The sequence below is a fragment of the Polyodon spathula genome, chromosome 40, assembly GCF_017654505.1.
Source record: "Polyodon spathula isolate WHYD16114869_AA chromosome 40, ASM1765450v1, whole genome shotgun sequence".
Lineage (NCBI taxonomy): Eukaryota > Metazoa > Chordata > Actinopteri > Acipenseriformes > Polyodontidae > Polyodon > Polyodon spathula.
Window position 1 is genome coordinate 3,117,031 of NC_054573.1, and position 19,164 is coordinate 3,136,194.

A 19,164-nucleotide genomic window follows, 5' to 3' on the forward strand; every position below is an offset into this window, starting at 1 on the left:
TTTCTGCAAATGATATAATACACAATTCCCTTGATAGTGGAAGTAAACCGTTCATTAGTGGTGATAGAAGAGGCCAAACCTTCACCTGAGGATTAATTAAAGCCATTAATCACTATCCAGAACCCTACTTTCTACCAAACTAAATAAAACAATACTTGTGAAATGCACACAGGTATTTGTGTAATGAAAGAGCAATGTTGCTCATGGGGTATTCTGTGACATGGTAATGCATTTCACTTCAAATTTGATTTATTTATTTATTTTTTTGCTCTTGAACAATTTCAAAATAGTTTACTAAGAAAACAAAAGCCAGGAGGACACCGGCCCTCCAGGAACAGGATTGGGCACTCCTGTCCTAAAGCATGCCAGCAGCCAGTGGCAGTGCCAGCAGGCGAGACAAGGAAGCCTTCGCTACAGCTTTCAAACTTTATACACAAACATGCTGTGTATATCTGTGATCGTCACAGACATGCATCGGTGAAGAGTTTATGGGATAGGTCAAACTAAGGTAGGTTCTTCCTTCTGCTGAAGTAAATTTCAATGCAAATTTGCAACAATCAGCCCTCCGGCATTCTGCATGGAAAACAGTGCTTGAAACTAAGTAAACTAAAACAAAAGCATATGTGTATAACTACAAACCAGTAAACAAACTGGTTCAATAGAAAAACGAGCCTGTGATTCATAATCGGTTGAACAAGGGAGAAAGGCAACGCCTGTGTAGTATCAGAGTCTGAGGAGAGATTGCTGCGACACATCTGCACAATGTAACTTCTCGTTGTCTCCTGTATATTCCCCTGAGATGATATGCAATGCTATTTTCCCCAAATTGTCCTTGAAGCAAAAAATGAACCGTATGAGTTTAGATCACCTGCCTTCAACAAGATTTTGTGCCTTCATTTACTTGAGTTGTATCAAAACATGCTGGACTACCTCAACTGGCTGGTACTTTTGTTACACAGTTGAAATGTTGGACAATCAAATGTTTACATAGCTTCCTCAGCAAGTTATTCTGTATACTTTTACTTTCTAAAGTATGAACTACAAAAATTATACAACCCCATGACACCTATTTTACAAAACTAAGTTGTGTATTTCAAGTCCTCTTACACACTCTCACTCAATTGATTTCATTTTTCATTTTGTAATTGTAAAATAGGTGTTCATTAAAATGGACAAAAAGCACTTGGAACTACACAAGAACACAAGAAAGTTTACAAAACGAGAGGAGGCCATCTTGCTCGTTTGGTTGTCAGTAGCTTATTGATCCCAGAATCTCATCAAGCAGCTTCTTGAAGGATCCCAGGGTGTCGGCTTCAACAACATTACTGGGGAGTTGGTTCCAGACCCTCACAATTCTGTGTGTAAAAAAGTGTCTCCTATTTTCTGTTCTGAATGCCCCTTCATCTAAAATCTCCACTTGTGAACCCTGGTCCTCGTTTCTTTTTTCAGGTCAAATAGGTAATAATTTGTGATTAAACAAACAAACAAACAAAACAAACAAACAAACAATCTACTGGGTCTGACTACCGCCTTCCTGACCATCAGCTGGAAAATTACAATGAAACATATGAATTTCAAATTGTAATACCCTCACAGATTAATTTTCTCCTAATACTATGTTTAAGCTGAAAAATGGGTGTACAGCTTGGCAGACTGAACACACTGAAAACCAAAAGCTGTTACGGGCTTCAGGTGATAAAGCAGCTAGCAAGATCCTGTCCAAATATTACAAAGTCATGCGGGGACAATGCAGGGAGGGAGGGAGGGAGGGTGAACAAGGATAAAAGGTTTCATTTTGATTAATGGACAAAACCACAGGGTGTGCCACAGGAAACCCTTGAATGAACTGAAACAAACCTCCTCGAATACCTTACTGGATTTCCTAGCAGGATAGCTTGGAACCTCAATTACAATACTACTCCTACCCTAGTCCTACGCTAAACCAAGTACACACTGCAATTGTTCTCTTATTACAAGCCCAGAGAAAAAGCCAGAGGGCTTTAGTGATCTTAGGTGTGGCGTGAATCCATCACTGACTCAATGGCTCAAGGATCAACACACACCTGAAATAAAATTCCAGTGAAGTGCTCTCAGATGGTGACTCGATTGTAAAGCATGCCAACACAGCACGTAGGAATGCTCCGAAAATTCACGGTAAATGCTTTCCAAGTGCTAGAGTGCTTGGTGTTGCTCAAACAGTTCAGCACGAACAGGTGTACACTGCGACTGTCCACATAGGTACTAATGTTATTCATTTTCAATCACTTTGTTGTAAATTAAAAGAACTGGGTAGGGAGCAATCAGGAGGAGGTACTGCCACTGTCTTTGGTAAAGAGTTTGTCCTTATATCTTATAAGGCTATTCTTCATTTGAAATACAATATTTCTAGATCGATTAATCGAGATTATATAATATAATATATATATATATATATATATTATATATATATATATATATATATATATATATATATATATATATATAGAGAGAGAGAGAGAGAGAGAGAGAGAGAGAGAGAGAGAGAGAGAGAGAGATTTACACACACACACACACACACACAGTAGAGATATACACATACTGTATATATCTATATATCTCTATTTACTGCTAAAGGGGTTGAATTATAACAGTACTCAACTGTCCTACAAATACTAAAGACTGATGGCTGAATACAGATTTCATGCAAAACTGTTAACCACTCAATGGATGAATTGACTGAATAAAGAACTATTACAAGAAACAAACTCAATGACAAATGTTGAGACTGGAATGTCCTCCAGAGTTCACCGAAAAAGGCCTGTAGACAAAGTGTTTGTCATTGTATTTAATTTAGTTTAGTATTTCTCGAATAGAGATTTTGTATGGCCACAGAGCAGAAGATCACCGCACTCAGCAAGACAGGATACAAGGGGCTGTTTTGATGAGAGGTGTGCAGGTAATCAGGGCTTTACCGAATACAATAAACAGGTGAATTATTAACCAGTTTAGATAAGAAAGCAGGTGTCATACTTTTTTTTTTTTTAAATGATCTAAAATCTAGACAACTTCAAGGTACATAATGATCTGCTATTAATTAGCGAACGCTTTCACAAAACATAAAATGCACTGGGTTTATTTCTGACTTGTACCTTTGCCTTTGTTACAAAATGTGGACAAAATAATACAAAACAATATTAAGTCTGTGTCACAAACCATCAAATCCAGGGATATCTGAGGAATATCTTGACATCCATTCATTGTCTTGGAACACCCCAGGTGCTGTATTGTATTCCTATGAACCGATTACTCAACGTTGACACAGGAGGGAGTGCTGTCTCCAAGGAGGGTCATTAGTTCTAGGAGGACATGTGACCATATCTCAATTGATTACAGACATAAAGAAAGCTGCAAATCTGCAGGACACTGCTCCTGAACTCTTACATTGCTGTCTTACCCATTGTGACTAAAAAATGTCACAAACAAGGAGATCTGAAGTAACTTACAAAAAATGATGGTGTTAGGAGATTCAAGAAAATGCACAGAGTCCTTTTCTTCAATCAGTTGCCAGGTTTATTGAAATATGCAGGGAGTCTGGTCCCAGGTACAGGACAAACAGAATACTCATCATTACAATGTTTGCATGACATTAAATACCCTTCTGTATAGATGGACCACCTCCCCTTTCTCTGACACTTAACCAATGGTCAAGGTACAACACATTATTCTGTTAATTTAGTGTGTGTGTGTGTGTGTGTGTGTGTGTGTGTAGTCTAGTGTGACAACCTCTGAACTCAGTGCATTCTTCACACTCCTGGAGAAAAAAGGTCCATAACTCTGCCCCTTTGATCCTAGTGGCATTATCTCTTTCGATCACTCTGAGAACCTCTGGGTCCAACGCCAGTTCCTGGGAGCCTTTTAGCCCCTTTATGCTTTGCATTCCAAAGTCTTAGAGCCTGGCCCCTTCTGGTCCACAGCATTGTTATCTTGTTAGCTTGCAGTCAATGCTGGGCAAGAAACTTGTAGACGCAACGTCTCTATCAATTGTAAGCAGTACATGCAGTTTGAACCAAACAGTCTGCTATCTGCAATATTAGTCTCTTTTCAGAAAAAAAACACCAGTATAGCTCTGCCAGTCCACATGCGTAGCAAACTGCTAATCAATTCTCAATCCATGTTTTCCAGCAGCATCCTTTTATAGATGACTGCGGTTTGCATCACAAATGGTTTTTAATTTATTAAAACATCTAAAAATTATTTTTAGCACTTACCAAAACCAACACCAAAAGAGCCGAGGGCAAAACTCCAATTGCAAGGCAAACCGTTTCAGACATTGTGAAAAACAAAAGATGGCTACAAAATCTCTGGTATACTTGCAGGCCACTGGCAAATGGCAAACATTTCTTAAATGCTGTTTTGTACACTAATTTTATAGAGACGCTTCTAGGCAATGGTGTTGTAATGGAGAGCTATATTTTGTAGAACGTTCATTTTAAAAGTTAAAATAAATAGAAATGATCATTAATTGTGCAGTAATGTTGAAGTACAAAAGCAACTATTTAATAAAATGTACAAGGTGTACATCATCCTGTAAGGTTGGGTGCGGTTTTTGAACAGAAACAATACAAAACCGTGTTGCAGAAGGAACAACCAAAGTTGCACTGCACATAACACAGAGTCACTGTCACCTAATTCCTGTACAAACTGGAGAGCCTTCTTTTGAAATGTTATCGACTGTTAGAGGACTGAAAGATTGTGCAAATATCAGTGGTCTCTCCACAGATCTCTAGCCTCTTCAAATTACTAATGCAGACATTTGCAAAGAAATTAGTTTCTTGTTTGAAAGCACGGAAATGCATTTCTGCACTCAGACTGCTACAGCATTCAGTGCGATGCCCGTTATAGCCATCGCCATCCAACATGCATTGACAGTTAAAGGATGTAAAACAGGGTTTAACAAAATTAAACCTCTGTAAATGTTTTTTTAAAACTATTTATCCACCCCTAGAAAAATGTATATTATTTTGCTTTCTAATTAAAATATGTTTATATTAAAGAAATTAACAGATGAAAGGAACAGGGTCTAATTGTGGTAAAACAATTGAAAAACACTAGCTCTGTTTCAAACTGGCATTCCATTGCAGGGTACGTTACAATTCAAACATCTGTCAAAGCATATTTACTGTTGTGTCCTGTACTTAACTTAGTATATAAGCAAACCTGCTAGCGGCAAAGGGGTTTAATCAAGCCCTAAGCATTATTATTACTATTGACTAGAACATGTTATTCTTCCAAAGCTATGCAAGAACTAAATGGAATGGAAGTGCCTTTGCTGGCAGACAGCCACAACATGTTATTTTTGTTCTTAAGCTGATTCGGTGGCCCTGTGAACTCTCTGGGTGGTGAGCGAATGGTTTTGCTGAGGGGTAATCATATGGGATTGCAAAGCCAGGACTGGGTGCATGCTGGGATAGAGGGGCGAAAGAGCACTGAGCAGCAGACACTAAACAAATAGAGGTCACAGACACCTTTCACTTCAAAAGCACCACACATTATTGAAAAAAAAAAAAAAAAAACACACACACACACACACAATTTCCACACAGTCCAATGAAAATAAAAGTGAAACAAGTATGTCAATAGTGCACATGCCTTCACAACTGTTATTGAAGAAAAGAACTGAATCTATTTCTCAGAGAATAAAAGTAGTATCAAGGGAGACAAGATTGAAGCCTTCAAAATCTTAAACACACACAGTAGTGAACCTGAATCAATATTCTAAGCACAGCACAGAAACCAGGACCAGAGGAGACTGTTGGAAATTAAGTTTTGAGTTATTACTTGTCTGTATACACCCCCTGCAAATCTGCAATTTGGATCTATTTTATTTTGGGGGGAAAAGAGCTAATGTAATGTTTTTGGTTTCCTTTCAAATCACTTGAATCACTCATCCTTGACCATGACACACCAGAGTAACTGTGACTGAATCATATGCACTTAATCACCTAGTTAGTGAGGCAGTTGATTGGACGCTGGATACGGAGGGATTTCAGCTGTTGAATTGCAAGCTTGAATAAAAGCAATAAAGAAAAACACAGAAAAAAAAACAATATGCCACGTCTGTTAAGAGAGCAGCGCCTTCGTGCGATCGGCATGCTGGAGGCGGGACTCGGGCAGCGGGCTGTGGATCGCCGTCTCGGGCGCTCACAGCCAGCGGTTTCAAACCTGGCGAGACGTATAACCAGAACCACTCTGCCAATGACAGGCCACCAACCGGGAGACCAAGAGTCACAACACCTGCCCGAGAGCGACAAATCATTTTGCAGCATCTTTGTGATGTCAACTGTTAAATCAGCACAATAAAAAGTCACTGCACCTGCTCTAAAACAGGGCTTGTAATTTTTGAATTGCATCTAGTGAATTTTATCCAAAATATAAGTGATAAGTCTCTTTGTGAAGCTCAAACATAAGAGTTAAGTTTCTTTTGATACTCAGAAGAAAGAAAATATTTAAAAGAGTTCAATTTTTCTGCACTTGTGAAAAACAAAGAATCTGTAGCTTGGTACCTACATAGCAAATCCAAAATCATACAACTCAATCTACAATGCAATGTGTCATCACTAATCTTTTAGTGATAATATATGAGATCAAAGCAAAGGTGTTTAGTGTTCCTTCCTTTCTTCCTAATAAATCATAACTAGGCTTGGAAGTTCACGACATGTATTCCTATCAAAACTACTTGCTTCAAATGGCACTTGTGCTGACTTGAGGAAAAACAAATCGATTAACAGCAAGATTGACTTTAATTGTAAAGACTGAAGAATGAGCCTTTCTTTTAACTGACTACTTGGTCTCTCCAATAGGTTCACTGCTCCATTTCACCAGGTTTATATTGCACCCTTTTCAATTCAAACGCCAAATGAATTGCCCCCTTTCTTGCTAATTCTGCATTTGTTATGTGCGTAAAGCGATCCGTTTTGTACCAGCATGCTTCAGCTCATTGCATCACTGTCAGATACCCATGATGTAATGCAGATGGTTTGGCAATGCTAATTACAGCTTTAAAAGGCAAGTAGAGAGGACAGAAATACATTTTGAAAAACAGAAAGCTCAACCTTTTCAGCACCCTAGGCTAAAACCTTCACTCAGCTCAGACTCTATACAAAACCGCACGCACTTATGATCCTAAATTAAGAGATTACCGCAGCCTTGTGTCTTGAACAGTGAAACAAACATGGCCACGCAAAACCTACGTGCTGCTTTCCCTCGCTGTTTAAATCTGAACAGAGGACTATTTGCATCTCACAATGAGATCAGTTATTTTCATTACAAAACTGTAAGGACTACAGCAGGAAAAAAACCCCTATTACCTGATAAAATAAACGCTGGTGTGCAGAATTTGTGTCGTGCAGATCGGTAGATTCAATCTGACTTCAGACTGTTTAGTTTAAAATGCCGCTAACAACGTTCATATTTCCGTTTTCCTTTCCCATACCCAAGGGTTGTCTATGACCATAGAAAATGTTTAAATTGACTCACCGTTTATGAAAAAGGCACATTAATAAACAACAGCGCCACACAGAGAACAACAAAAAAAAAAAACGTAGGCAGCTTTACTTTGAGAATGTATGGGGGCCAAACCATATACTCACCTCCCCCTGTCGGTAAAGTGGGGGGCCATGGCCCCCTTGGCCCCCCTGGTGGCGGCACCATTAAAATAATCCAAGGTTTTAATAGGTTTTATATGTCATGATAAAAACTGTGCAGCTAAACTGCTGTAACTTAGCCTAAATTTTATTCTGCTCTCTGCAGTGCTCATTCTCATGGTGTAAAATGACCCTTGTACCCAGGGGTCCTGCCTGCCCTATACCCTGCCTGGGAGCTATCTTTGAGCTGACCTGCAGATCCTAATTTCCAGGAGTTTTAACAGATTTCCTCATCCCATCCTTAACAGCTAACATTCCTTTCTCACGCGGCTGATACTGTAGCTTTAATTTAGAATTTACAGCCAGAGGTGAGGAATGACTGTCGCTGACTCTACAAACACAGGGGCGATTCTACTGCCGACTCAAGGGGACAAACTGATACGGAACACATATCTGCCTTTAATTAGCATGCATTCTCAGCATACTAAACCCTTCATCTCATACCTCACGCATGCTGCTATGACCACAGTGTGTCTCACTATTGGCTAGCCTGTCTGAGCTCACTCCCCTCCACTGGCCGCATGCCCAGCTTTGCTTCAAAGAGGTTTTTTCACGCTGCTGTTTCTGCAAGAGCTGTCTGGCTATGAAACATATACAGCTTATTCTGCATCCTGAATTACATTGTTAAATCACAAACACACTTCTCTTCCACCACAAACAGAGAGTTTCCATTGCAAAGCTACTGCTCTAGCAGGATGGACATTTGATGTGGAATTCACATAAAATGTCCTGATCATATTCTCTGTCTTTCAGATCACCTGCAGTTCATCGATCAGACTGCTCTTGAAACGGTTCTGTCTCCTGTTGTGAAGATATGAATATTACAACTACAGCAGGTGTACATGACCGCCATTGTTTGATGTTTGAACAAGTACCTTTGAACTGAGGACTGTGTTTACTTTAGCTGCATTTTGTGTTACATAAGAAATTAACTTCAAAAGGATATAAAGTGTTTGACTTTATAACAAAATTGTCATAACAACTTTATAGCTCAACAACTTGTAAGCATGTGTGTGTGTGTATTATATATATATATCAGAAAAACATTTGTCAATTAAACAGAAAAAAGTGCTTATTTGAATGTAATCAGTTTCTGTTAAATACGTAGCATCTACTCGGCAATCACTCATCCAACATCATACATTTTGACCAGGACTCCTTTTAACAAACTTCTCACTTGGGCAAAAGCAAATCAGAGTAAATCTCTAGTCTTTAAATTTGCCCTTTCACATAACAGCTCCTAATTACACTCACACAAAAAGGGACTCTTAATGGGTCTTTGAAGAACCAAAAAAGGTTCCCCTATGACATCAGTGCAAAGAACCTTTAATGGTTCTTGGTAGAATCTTTTTTTCTAAGAGTCTACCCTAGTATGCATTAAAAACACAGGAAGCTATGAAGAAGTCGGTTCCTTTTGAAGTGGCATCACACTTCTCAGAATAACTGTTACTGGTTCGTTTGACTTCCAAGTTTTTCTGAACGGTCTTTGCTTTCACATTGCACTGAAATAAACACATCACTCAGTCTGCGTGCCCAAAAGAAGGTACAAGCAAACATCAGAAGTGTGTGTGCTTGGAAATGCACACAGTAGCAATTAAACTGTCAAAAAATGACCTACGTGTGAAGGAGTCCTGAAACACTAAGGCAAACTCTCTATTTATTCTACAGGTGTCAGATGTCGTGTACCCTGCCTATTGTCCAATGCAATACTGTTAACAATTTTAAATGTCTACTCCAGCGTCATGAAATAAGTAGCTGCATGCAATAGCATCAGGCAAACAGCATAGCCATGATCACAACATACGGGTTTTATTGTAGAATAACTAAGCTTCTAAAATATATTGTGTGCAAGTAAAACAAAACTTAAATAAATCTGTCAACTTGCTGCATTTGTAAAGTCTGCATAAAACCAAGCGCACGTGTAATGTCGCTAAATCCGTATCAAACTAATGTTTTGCTATAGCCAAAAAAAAAAAAAAAAAAAACTGGTTACAGTTGAGAGGGCATGCTTTTACTGACTGGAGCCTTAAGGCGGGGTGTCTGGATAAACACGCCGGAGGATCCAGCACTGAATCCGGTCAATTCTGCTCACTCTCATCGCTTACATTTACAAGTCACGCTGAGGTCGGGCACGGGACTTGCACAAAAAAAAAAAAAAAAAAAAAAAAGCTCTTTTGTTGTGGCAAAGTAAAACAAATGCAACACTCCCTGTAAAGTTGTATGCGTGTTTCTACAATAGCTCATTCTTAACAACGCATCAGCTTTGCTCCAGAAATTCACAAATTACTCCTTCGATGCCTTTACTTTTCCCATTTCTAGCTTCTTGTAAGAAGAAAACCAACACTCGAGGTCGGCACTCACCTTAAAATATTCTTCCGATAGTTTTTTCTGTAAATCTGTGCTTCTTCAATAGCATTGACGCACCAGAAGGCAGCCCCGCTAGTTGTTGCAGAAAGGCTTCATAGTCGCTGGAATGCGTGTCCCCTTCTGCGCCTGACAGCTTTCCTGTAATGTGATCCAGGTGATTAACATTTCAGGTAAGCCCTCCCAGTCACGCTGCAGCTGCCTTCTGGGAAATGAAGTCTGGACGTGAGGGATCCTTTCGCCTCCCGAACACTTTATTTCATCTTTAAACTAAAAGGAAAGTACGACTGTCGCAAGTATTCAGACGTTGTTACAAAATGTTTGCGACAAATTACTAACCCAAAATGGCGAATTATTTGGTAACGCAATTGATATTAAATTTACGTTAAAAAAAAAAAAAAAAAAAAAAAAAAAAAAAAACCGTAAAATATTTTTTCTAAAGCTTTATAAATGTAATTATTAGAGTCGGAAATAGAGCAAATATGGAGGACTGGTAGAGATACCTGACTAAACATCTCACATTTTCAAAAGCACGTTACAATGAAAATACGTGTAGTATCTGTATAGCTTTGCTGTATCTACAAGCACTTAACGCCAAGTGTGAGAGAAAATTATAAAAGATCGACGTTCAGTTCAGCAGTAATCAGTCCATTGCATTCAAATCATGCATACAGCGTTTTCAAAATAAGGGCGCTTCTGTAAACTGAAGTCTTAGTGGCCTGAATTGAATGTGGATACCTACATGAGACAAAGGCATGCAACTATTCCATTTTATCATTGGTAGAATGATAGACGGTGATACAGTGCTAATTCTAATTGCTTTGAAAAAGATCAATTTTCTCTTGGCCCCTGTGGTTCACACTGTAGTGTAGTTATAGATGGTTAATCTGGCAGCAGCCAACACTCTGTAAACTGGCCAATAAGTTAATCATACATTAAAAAAACAACAAAATACACACCAACGTGGAATTGCAACGTTATTCGTTACACTGCACATGCTATCAGTCAATCTGCATTTCTAAAGGTGTTGAAATGGTAATATTAACGCTCTTTCACTTGCTTTGCAATGTGTACGCTTGGAATCACGTATACTATTTGCTGAAGCTGTCACAACATGAAAAGGTCACTGCATGTGTAACTTTTTTTTTGATCTCTGTTTTTTCTTTGGCAATGGAAAATGTTACTGAAGCGCTGTTTTTTTTTTTTTTTTTTTTTAGGGTTACTGGCTTTTCTGGTGTTTTTGTGATCTCTCCTGCTTACCACAAACGTCGCCATGCTTGCTCCCACGTCTCACAGTTAAAATCAGTCCTGCATAGTTTACAGAAAGGATCTCTTCTCCAGCTTCGCTCAGGGTTATGTGAGAATATAAAAGGCGCTATATAAAATAAAGATTGATTAAGTGATTGATTGATTGAATATGTTGTGGTCCTGGAGTTTGAAAATTTGCATATATATATCTATATATATTATATATATATCTATATATTATATATATATCTATATATATATATATAATAGAAGTGGCATGTTTGTGCCCCCCCCCCGGAAATTTATTTTTTTCTTGCATAGTATCAAAGCGTTTCGCGTCGGTTTGATTATTCTTTCAGCCCTTTGAAACATGTTTGAAGATATTCTTGTAAACTTTATTTACATTTGAGGTTGAGCAACAAAAACAAGGTTGTTTTGTCCTCTACTGAAAGGTGAGCAACAAAACAAGGTTGGACAAGTCCAACATTGAACACTGACGGAAATATTTCTATATACTCTATATATGTTAATATTAATTAGGTTCATTAGAGTTTTGATCTCCCAAATAGAAAATAATTCTCGAAAAGGTACTAGCAAAATAGCACGCCTTGTTTTTATTATTTTATTAAGCCATACTTATTACATTATCACAGCTCTGAGGATGACCAGAGGAACTGTGGGATGTTACAATCATTTATATACAGCTGCGCATTAGTTCACCATTATGTATACCCTGTCAGCCAGCAGAGCGCAATCATCCCTAACGTGTTCTGCTGTGGGTTGTGAAATCCCTGCGTCATCCAACTATCTATCACACTTATATCTTAAGAATCACTTTTCCAAACTTGGTATTAACATTATTTAGCATTAGATATTGAGAAGATCAGATCCTGGGTATATGTGGAGGTGGCTGTCTGTCACACTATCATCCAATTGTGATTAAACATTGTATTCCTAATTATGATTCTTTGATATATCATCAACATTTTCATCACACTGACAGCTCGGGTTTAGAATTTGGATGGATTGAGACTCTACTTACATTTTCACTTCATTTTAAATGTTCTGTGAGATTTAAAAGAATTGGTGTACACCACAAGCGTGAGATGGTTGATCAAAAAAAAAAGGCTGATGTGGTTCCACCTATTTCAAGGAGTCCAAATGGAGATGGGAACCTATTTCAAACAGCCCCTGTGCTTAAATAGAAAGGCTCTGGTGTGGGTAGAGTCACTCTGACTGGGGATGGACTCCAAGGTGCTGCTAGAGATTGCTGCGATTTTACATGATGAGGGGATAGTGTAGCTAATTGTATGTCTCAGGTTACAAAAATATATATCTGCTTTCCACAGATAGCAGTTTTAAATTACGATTTTCTTTCTTTTTTGCCTTTGCTGGTTTTCCTGGGAACCTGGGAGCAGTTGATTCTATACAGGTGACCCTGTCCTGCATGCTTCTCCTGTTATGGATACATTACAGTTTTAAAATAGTTAAATGTTCCATTCAATAAACATGTGTTGTGCCACAGTCTCTGAATCGAGGCATGACGCCTTTATGTATGAGTAAGCGATTTCAGACACACCCGAGTTTCAGTGGTTGGTTTCACAGGTGACCGTGCCTATATCTCCGTATCTCCTGAAACACACGTGTGTTCGTTTTTCTCCGCCTTTTCTATACCTACCTGTCCATTAATTGAGATCCTGAAAAGACATCCAAGCTGTCTTTTGCGTCATTAACACGCAGGTTTCTTATTTATGTAAATTGCACCCATTTTTGCACAAGTTTTGCATTTTGTTTGTGTAAACAACATTGGGGATAAGAATCGGGCTAAAACAGACCAGCGAGTTTCGGACCGTCGGTACTTGACACGGGATATTCAAAGACTCTCTATCAAGGTCATTGACACATTTTGGTTCAAATGTTCATAGACACGTACCTTGAATTTGCTGCTATAAACTACATTTTAATGCTCAGGCTGCACTGTTCTTTGCATCAGTGTGCGCTCATGGAAACAAGAATAATTAAAATACAAAACAAACTTGACAGCCTGTCCCGGGACGGTATACTAGTGGGGACAGGCTGTTCATATATGTTTATGAATGAAGCTGTTCGTATATGTTTATGAATGAATTTGATCACAAGAGATGTAATATTTGACTACATGAAAAAAAAAAAAACTTCATAAATATAAACAAATAACAAATTAATGTTATATTCTGCGCATCAAAATATTCCCACGGTTGTTTATTCGAGCCCTCCATATGCAACAGTTCCCTTTTTTGGACACAAACGACGATGTATTTTTTAACTAAAGACAGGCATCTACTGACACCTCGCGTCAGTTAGTTCATATTCCTTGCTTTTTTTTAATAACGGGGTGGGATATTCACGTTGCTCTCCTCCCATATCCAGCCTCACTTCTGGCTTTTTTTCCCCGCAAACTTAAGATGGTGGCCGGCGCTTTTCCCATCGCTAAACCTCCACCTTGGGGTGGGACAGCTCAGCAAACCCGTTGTGCTGGAAATAGCGAGTAACGCCATTTATTGTTCTAGGCTAGGTTCAGTCCCCTCAAACTTTATAATGTCTACCTTTTATAGCCAATGAACTAAGGGATATTCAACACAACAGAAGGGGGGTCAGAGATAACACCAGTGTGAAGCACTAGAAAGGGATTTGAAAACCCCGGGTTAGCAATCTGGTAACGTTTGACAGAATTGCATGAGCTTTGATCCTGTTTAACATGGAACTGCTGGATTGTGTTTTGACTCCATATCAAAGGAAACAAAATGTACATTAAAGGAGATTCTTTTTTATTATTGTTTGTTGGCCCATTTGTTTATATCTAGGACTAAAAACATGTGCCGCATATTTGATGTCACTGTATGAGTTCCGAAGCTGCTGTTCTGTTCTGGTTGCCTGGCCTAGACATGCTGTGTGTAGATAAGCCATTGTCTGTAGAAAACTAAAGGCCAGCGCTGTGAAGAGAATGGGATTTAAATTTGATCTTCATTAACAAATGGGGAAAATGACCTTAAAAGTGGCTCTACCTAACAGACAAGTTCATTTCTGTACGATATGCTGTGATTGCATTAAATATCTGCACACCCTCATAACCGTTTGCTGATTTGAGACACAAATCAAATAATTCTATTAAAATGCATTGAGCGTGCATTCATTGTTCCCACCAGTAGGTGGCAGCACTGCTTTAGAAATACACTGTATTGTTTTCAAATACATGAGCTCTTCTCGCTACAGTTTATTCAGGAGCTTGTAAAAATGCACTGCAGTGGGATTACTGTATGATACAGTTCACTATTGCAATGTGCCAGCAGCCCGACTAGGGGTCAGTGTGTGTGTCAGCGTGTGTGTGTGTGTGTGTGTGTCTGTCCGGAATATGCCTGCAGCACGTATGATTGACAGCTGAGGTCCTGTGGGTGTTCATGCATTTTATTTGGGTAACTATAGGCGTTTGACTGCTGGGTGGGAGGGAGAAGGGTTTCGAGGAGTTGAGTTGAGACCAGTAGGGGGGGCTGGTTTGTAATCCTTGAAAAATGTAGGCACACATCAACACATCAACCAAATCCATTCCATTTGTTGCAGTGTGGTCTCCTAGAACATTCTGAAAGACACAGTTCCACACAGTTGGTAGTGCTGAGTCGTGCCGGTGTGCAAACATATATGTTTTGTATGTTTAATTAGCAGGACATGTGTAGGGTAACATATTCTGTTTCTTTAAGTAAATGCATGTATTATTATTATTATTATTATTATTATTATTATTATTATTATTATTATTATTATTATTATTATTTATTTTATTTGGCAGATACTTTTATCCAAGGAGACTTACAGGTGTTACAGAGCAGTAAAGTGTAGTTTACAGTAAGAGCAAATAATAATACTACCAGAATACAATCTGAACTAGGATGCAACAAGTTAGGATTACAGCAAGTTATAGCAGCGTGATAGTGCAAGGATAGTGCATCAGCTGAGGATCCCATGACGTGGTGCTGAGGTCAGGGGAGTCCAGAGCAGAGCAGGAGGGGCGGATCAGAGATCTACAAGCGCAGTCTAAACAGGGGGGTCTTGAGGAGGGGTGGGAGGCAGTGAGAGACGGGGCAGTCAGCCAGTAGAGGAGGGGAGGAGGGAGACACGATTGGAGATAGGAGGGGGAAGTCTGGTGAAGAGAGCAGCAAGCAAGAACAAGGGTTTTAGTATTAAAAAACAAATATTACTTTAAATCCATTAGCAAAATAGATCTAACAGCGCAAATACTTTGAAAACATAATGTTATATGTTTCACTATTATACGTGTACTGCTTATTAAACATAACAAAATATGTGTCAAGAAGGAGACAATAAAATGAAGTTGAGTTGTGAGTGGGGGCTCCTGTGTCAGTGCCTGTGTGCTGTGCTGTGCTGGGCTGATCCTCCTGCATTTCCCTGTAAAAGCACAGAGAGCAGGAGCTTTGCATACAGTTAGGGGCTGAGTGTAAGCACTCCCTGCACGAGAGAGAGAGAGAGAGAGAGAGAGAGAGAGAGAGAGAGAGAGAGAGAGAGAGAGTGAGGGTTTGTTGTGTCTGGAATAGGGGGAGCGAGTCAGGGTTTGTCCTGTCTGGAATAGGGGGAGCGAGTCTGGGTTGGTCCTGTGCAGGTTGACCTCTCTGTGGCCAACAGGTTTTCAAATGATGAACAAAAACTGTGTTGTCTCCCGAGCTGAGATTTCCCTAAGCCCGGTCTCTCTCCTCTCTGCCTGAAACTGTGATTTGAATAACCTTGGCAAGGACATGATGAGCTGAATCCACATCTCTCACTCTGACGTCATATCAGATGCATTTACAAGAATGCCCTGTCAAGCGAGTGACCATTGCCTAATACACACATTTCTGTACAATAATAATAATAATAATACATGCTTTTCCATGCAACAGATAGAATGCACATTGTATAGGTACAGTGTTGCTTTATCATCATAATGTATATTGAATGCACAGGTCTAAAAGGGCATTCACATTATCGGAGAGTGGAGTGATCAACTGTAACCCTAGAAAGCTTAATGAGAAACAGCCTGGCTGCTGGAAGAATGGTTTTGCATTTCAAAATATGCTTTGTAAGGGGGGGGCAGCTTCTTGCCTTGATTCTTTCTTTTTTTTTAACTAACTGAATTTCTTTGTCTGTTACAGACACAACAACAACAAAAACAAAACTAAATAAAACCGTTGCGCAGTGGTTTCGAAATGTGTGGTTTTGGAAAGTCAAGCGCCACAAAGGCGGGTAGCAGCGTGTGCGTGTGAGCGTGTCTGTGTGTGTGAGGTGCAGCCCTCCTTTCATCCCTCTGTGGAGACGCTTTGAATGGCGTGTGTTGCAGCTGACAATGACCTTTGGGATTACACCTGCAAACAAAGCCAGCGCTTTGAATAGCATTCAGGATGAGCAGGGCGGAGAGACTGTGTTCAGAATATTGTTCTTTCACAATGAATGTTGTATAGAAAATGGGTGCAGGGGTACTCCAAATCTAGCCCATTGAATATAAAATGACTACGGATGGTCTTTATCGCCCCATCTCCCCATATAGCCCATCCTGGAGAGCTCCTCGGTCTTCTAGTTTTCGTGTTGGCTGAGCTCTCAATTACTTAATTGAACCAATTACTGGTTTAATTATTAAGATAAACATATTCCAGATCTTTAGCCATTGATGATGTAAAGCAGGCGTCTCCTGCCCTGGTCCTGGAGAGCTACAGGGTCTCCAGCCTGTCCTGGAGAGCTGCAGGGGCTCCAACCTGTCCTGGAGAGCTGCATGGGCTCCTGTCCTGGAGAGCTGCAGGGGCTCCAGCCCTGGTCCTGGAGAGCTACAGGGGCTCCAGCCTGAGTCCTGGAGAGCTGCAGGGGCTCCAGCCTGAGTCCTGGAGAGCTGCAGGGGCTCCAGTCTGTCTTGGAGAGCTACAGGGGCTCCAGCCCTGGTCCAGGAGAGCTACAGGGTCTCCAGCCCCAGTCCTGGAGAGCTACAGGGGCTTCAGCCCCGGTCTTGGAGAGCTGCAGGGGCTCCAATCTGAGTCTTGAAGAGCTGCAGGGACTCCAGCCTGTCCTGTAGAGCTGCAGGAGCTCCAGCCTTGGTCCTGGAGAGCTGCAGGGGCTCCAGCCTGAGTCCTGGAGAGCTGCAGGGGCTCCAGTCTGTCCTGGAGAGCTGCACGGGCTCCAGCCTTGGTCCTGGAGAGCTGCAGGATCTTCTGGTTTTCATTTCAACGAGTTCTCGGTTATTTAATTGCACCAATTATTGTCTTAATTAGTCAAGATTAACAGGTGTTCCAGATCTGTAGCCACTAGAAAAGCTGCAGGATTGGGGCTCTCAGTCTCTAGGACCAGAGTTGGAGAGCTCTGGTGTAGAGGGACTTGAAAAGATGAAAATACAGGGAAGCCAGAGAGCGAGTTGGGACTGGATATGAAAACAGAGGAGATGGATCAATCTGATAGCTTTCAGGCAATGAGCAATGGTGAATGCGTGATGCATGAAAACGGGTGAGGTTGTGTTAGTTGGTGATTCAATTATACACTTTGTTGACAGTGATTTTAGCCATAAAGATCCCTTAGACAGGGCTGTTACTTCAATCATACAATCAATAATATAAAATCAAGGATATTGAATCAAGAATGCACACACTACTAAATCATGATATTAAAAGAGCCAGTGGTTTGTACACGTTGGTACAAATGACATAAAAGACAGAACATCTGAGGCACTAAAAGGGAATTTAAAATCTTAACAAAGAAGCTGAAAGAGTTCGGATGCAGAATTATTTTGTCAGATTGACTACCTCTTAAATACTTAAATTGCTTTACTCAAATTGTGATGGATCTCTGCTTTCTTATTTAAGAAAATGTTTTGCTTGACCAGCGTTCTTTTTTATAACCTCCCAGTGCTGTACGAGAATACCTTTTTATAACAATCAGGGCTCAAAATTTGTGTTTCAGGTAAAATGTTTTAATAGGTTTGGTAAAAACAGACCCTGCACGGAAAGGATAAGGGGATCAGTTAGGACTTTCACAAACAGAGGCTTGTAGGTAAATGTGTCGTTTGTCATGTAAAACTAGCTTGTGTGCACTCTGACAGAATGAACTGGTCTATTACAGGTCTTGAAACAAAACCTTCAGTTATGAAAAGGAGCCTGGTCTTGGGTTACACTGAACTGGAGTCAGACATGAGCAGAGAAAAAAAGGCAGCAAACCTTCTACTGCCTTGTTCTGCCCTTGCGAAGCAAGCCTTTCAGGAACATCTCCCATGCCTAGGAACGAAAAACCAGAGCTGTCAGGGTGATGAGAAGTCTGATGACCACGGGGTTTATCAACAGTCTGCACAGAGCAGTGTAGGATAAGAATTAGCGATGAAATGGTTCATCACATTTGGCAAGTGATTCTTCAGATGTATGCAAAACTTTCATGAAAACTGATTATGACTATGACTATTAGCACTTCTTTGCACTTGAGAATCAGAAAAGACACACCTTACGGGATACGCAGCAAGAAATATTAGGAACAAGTAGACTATCTTTAACCATCTTGGTGTTTCAGCATTTTCAGGCTCGCTAACTGCCCCGATGAAGATCCATAAGCACGTCCCCTCTTGGCGCAGTATTTGCCCCATCTGAAGATATCTTTAAAAAGCGCTTCTTGTCTTATTCGGGTTCCCTCTCACTTACAGCAGCCTAACAGGTGTGGTGTCGAGTAATCCATGCAAGTCGCTTCTGTTATCAATTTGAATGCTCCCTGTTGCAAGAACAATCGTTTCAATAGCAAAAAAAGAACCAACAAATGCTCCGGCTGCCTGCAGTGAATTTGCATGGGGAGGATGTTGGCATTGGCTGCTCAACGATTCCGT

At 40.1% G+C, this 19,164-nt stretch overlaps 1 protein-coding gene across 1 annotated transcript in view; it reads right to left on the reverse strand.

Annotated features, from left to right (window-relative positions):
* Nucleotides 1–10,194, reverse strand: part of LOC121304880 (relA-associated inhibitor-like) — a 32,211-nt gene extending 22,017 nt beyond the window's left edge. Inside the window, exon 1 of the mRNA XM_041236296.1 lies at nucleotides 10,044–10,194. The gene's annotated coding sequence lies outside the window, so the exon portion shown is untranslated. The remainder of the gene's footprint in view (nucleotides 1–10,043) is intronic.
* Nucleotides 10,195–19,164: the final 8,970 nt, after the last annotated feature.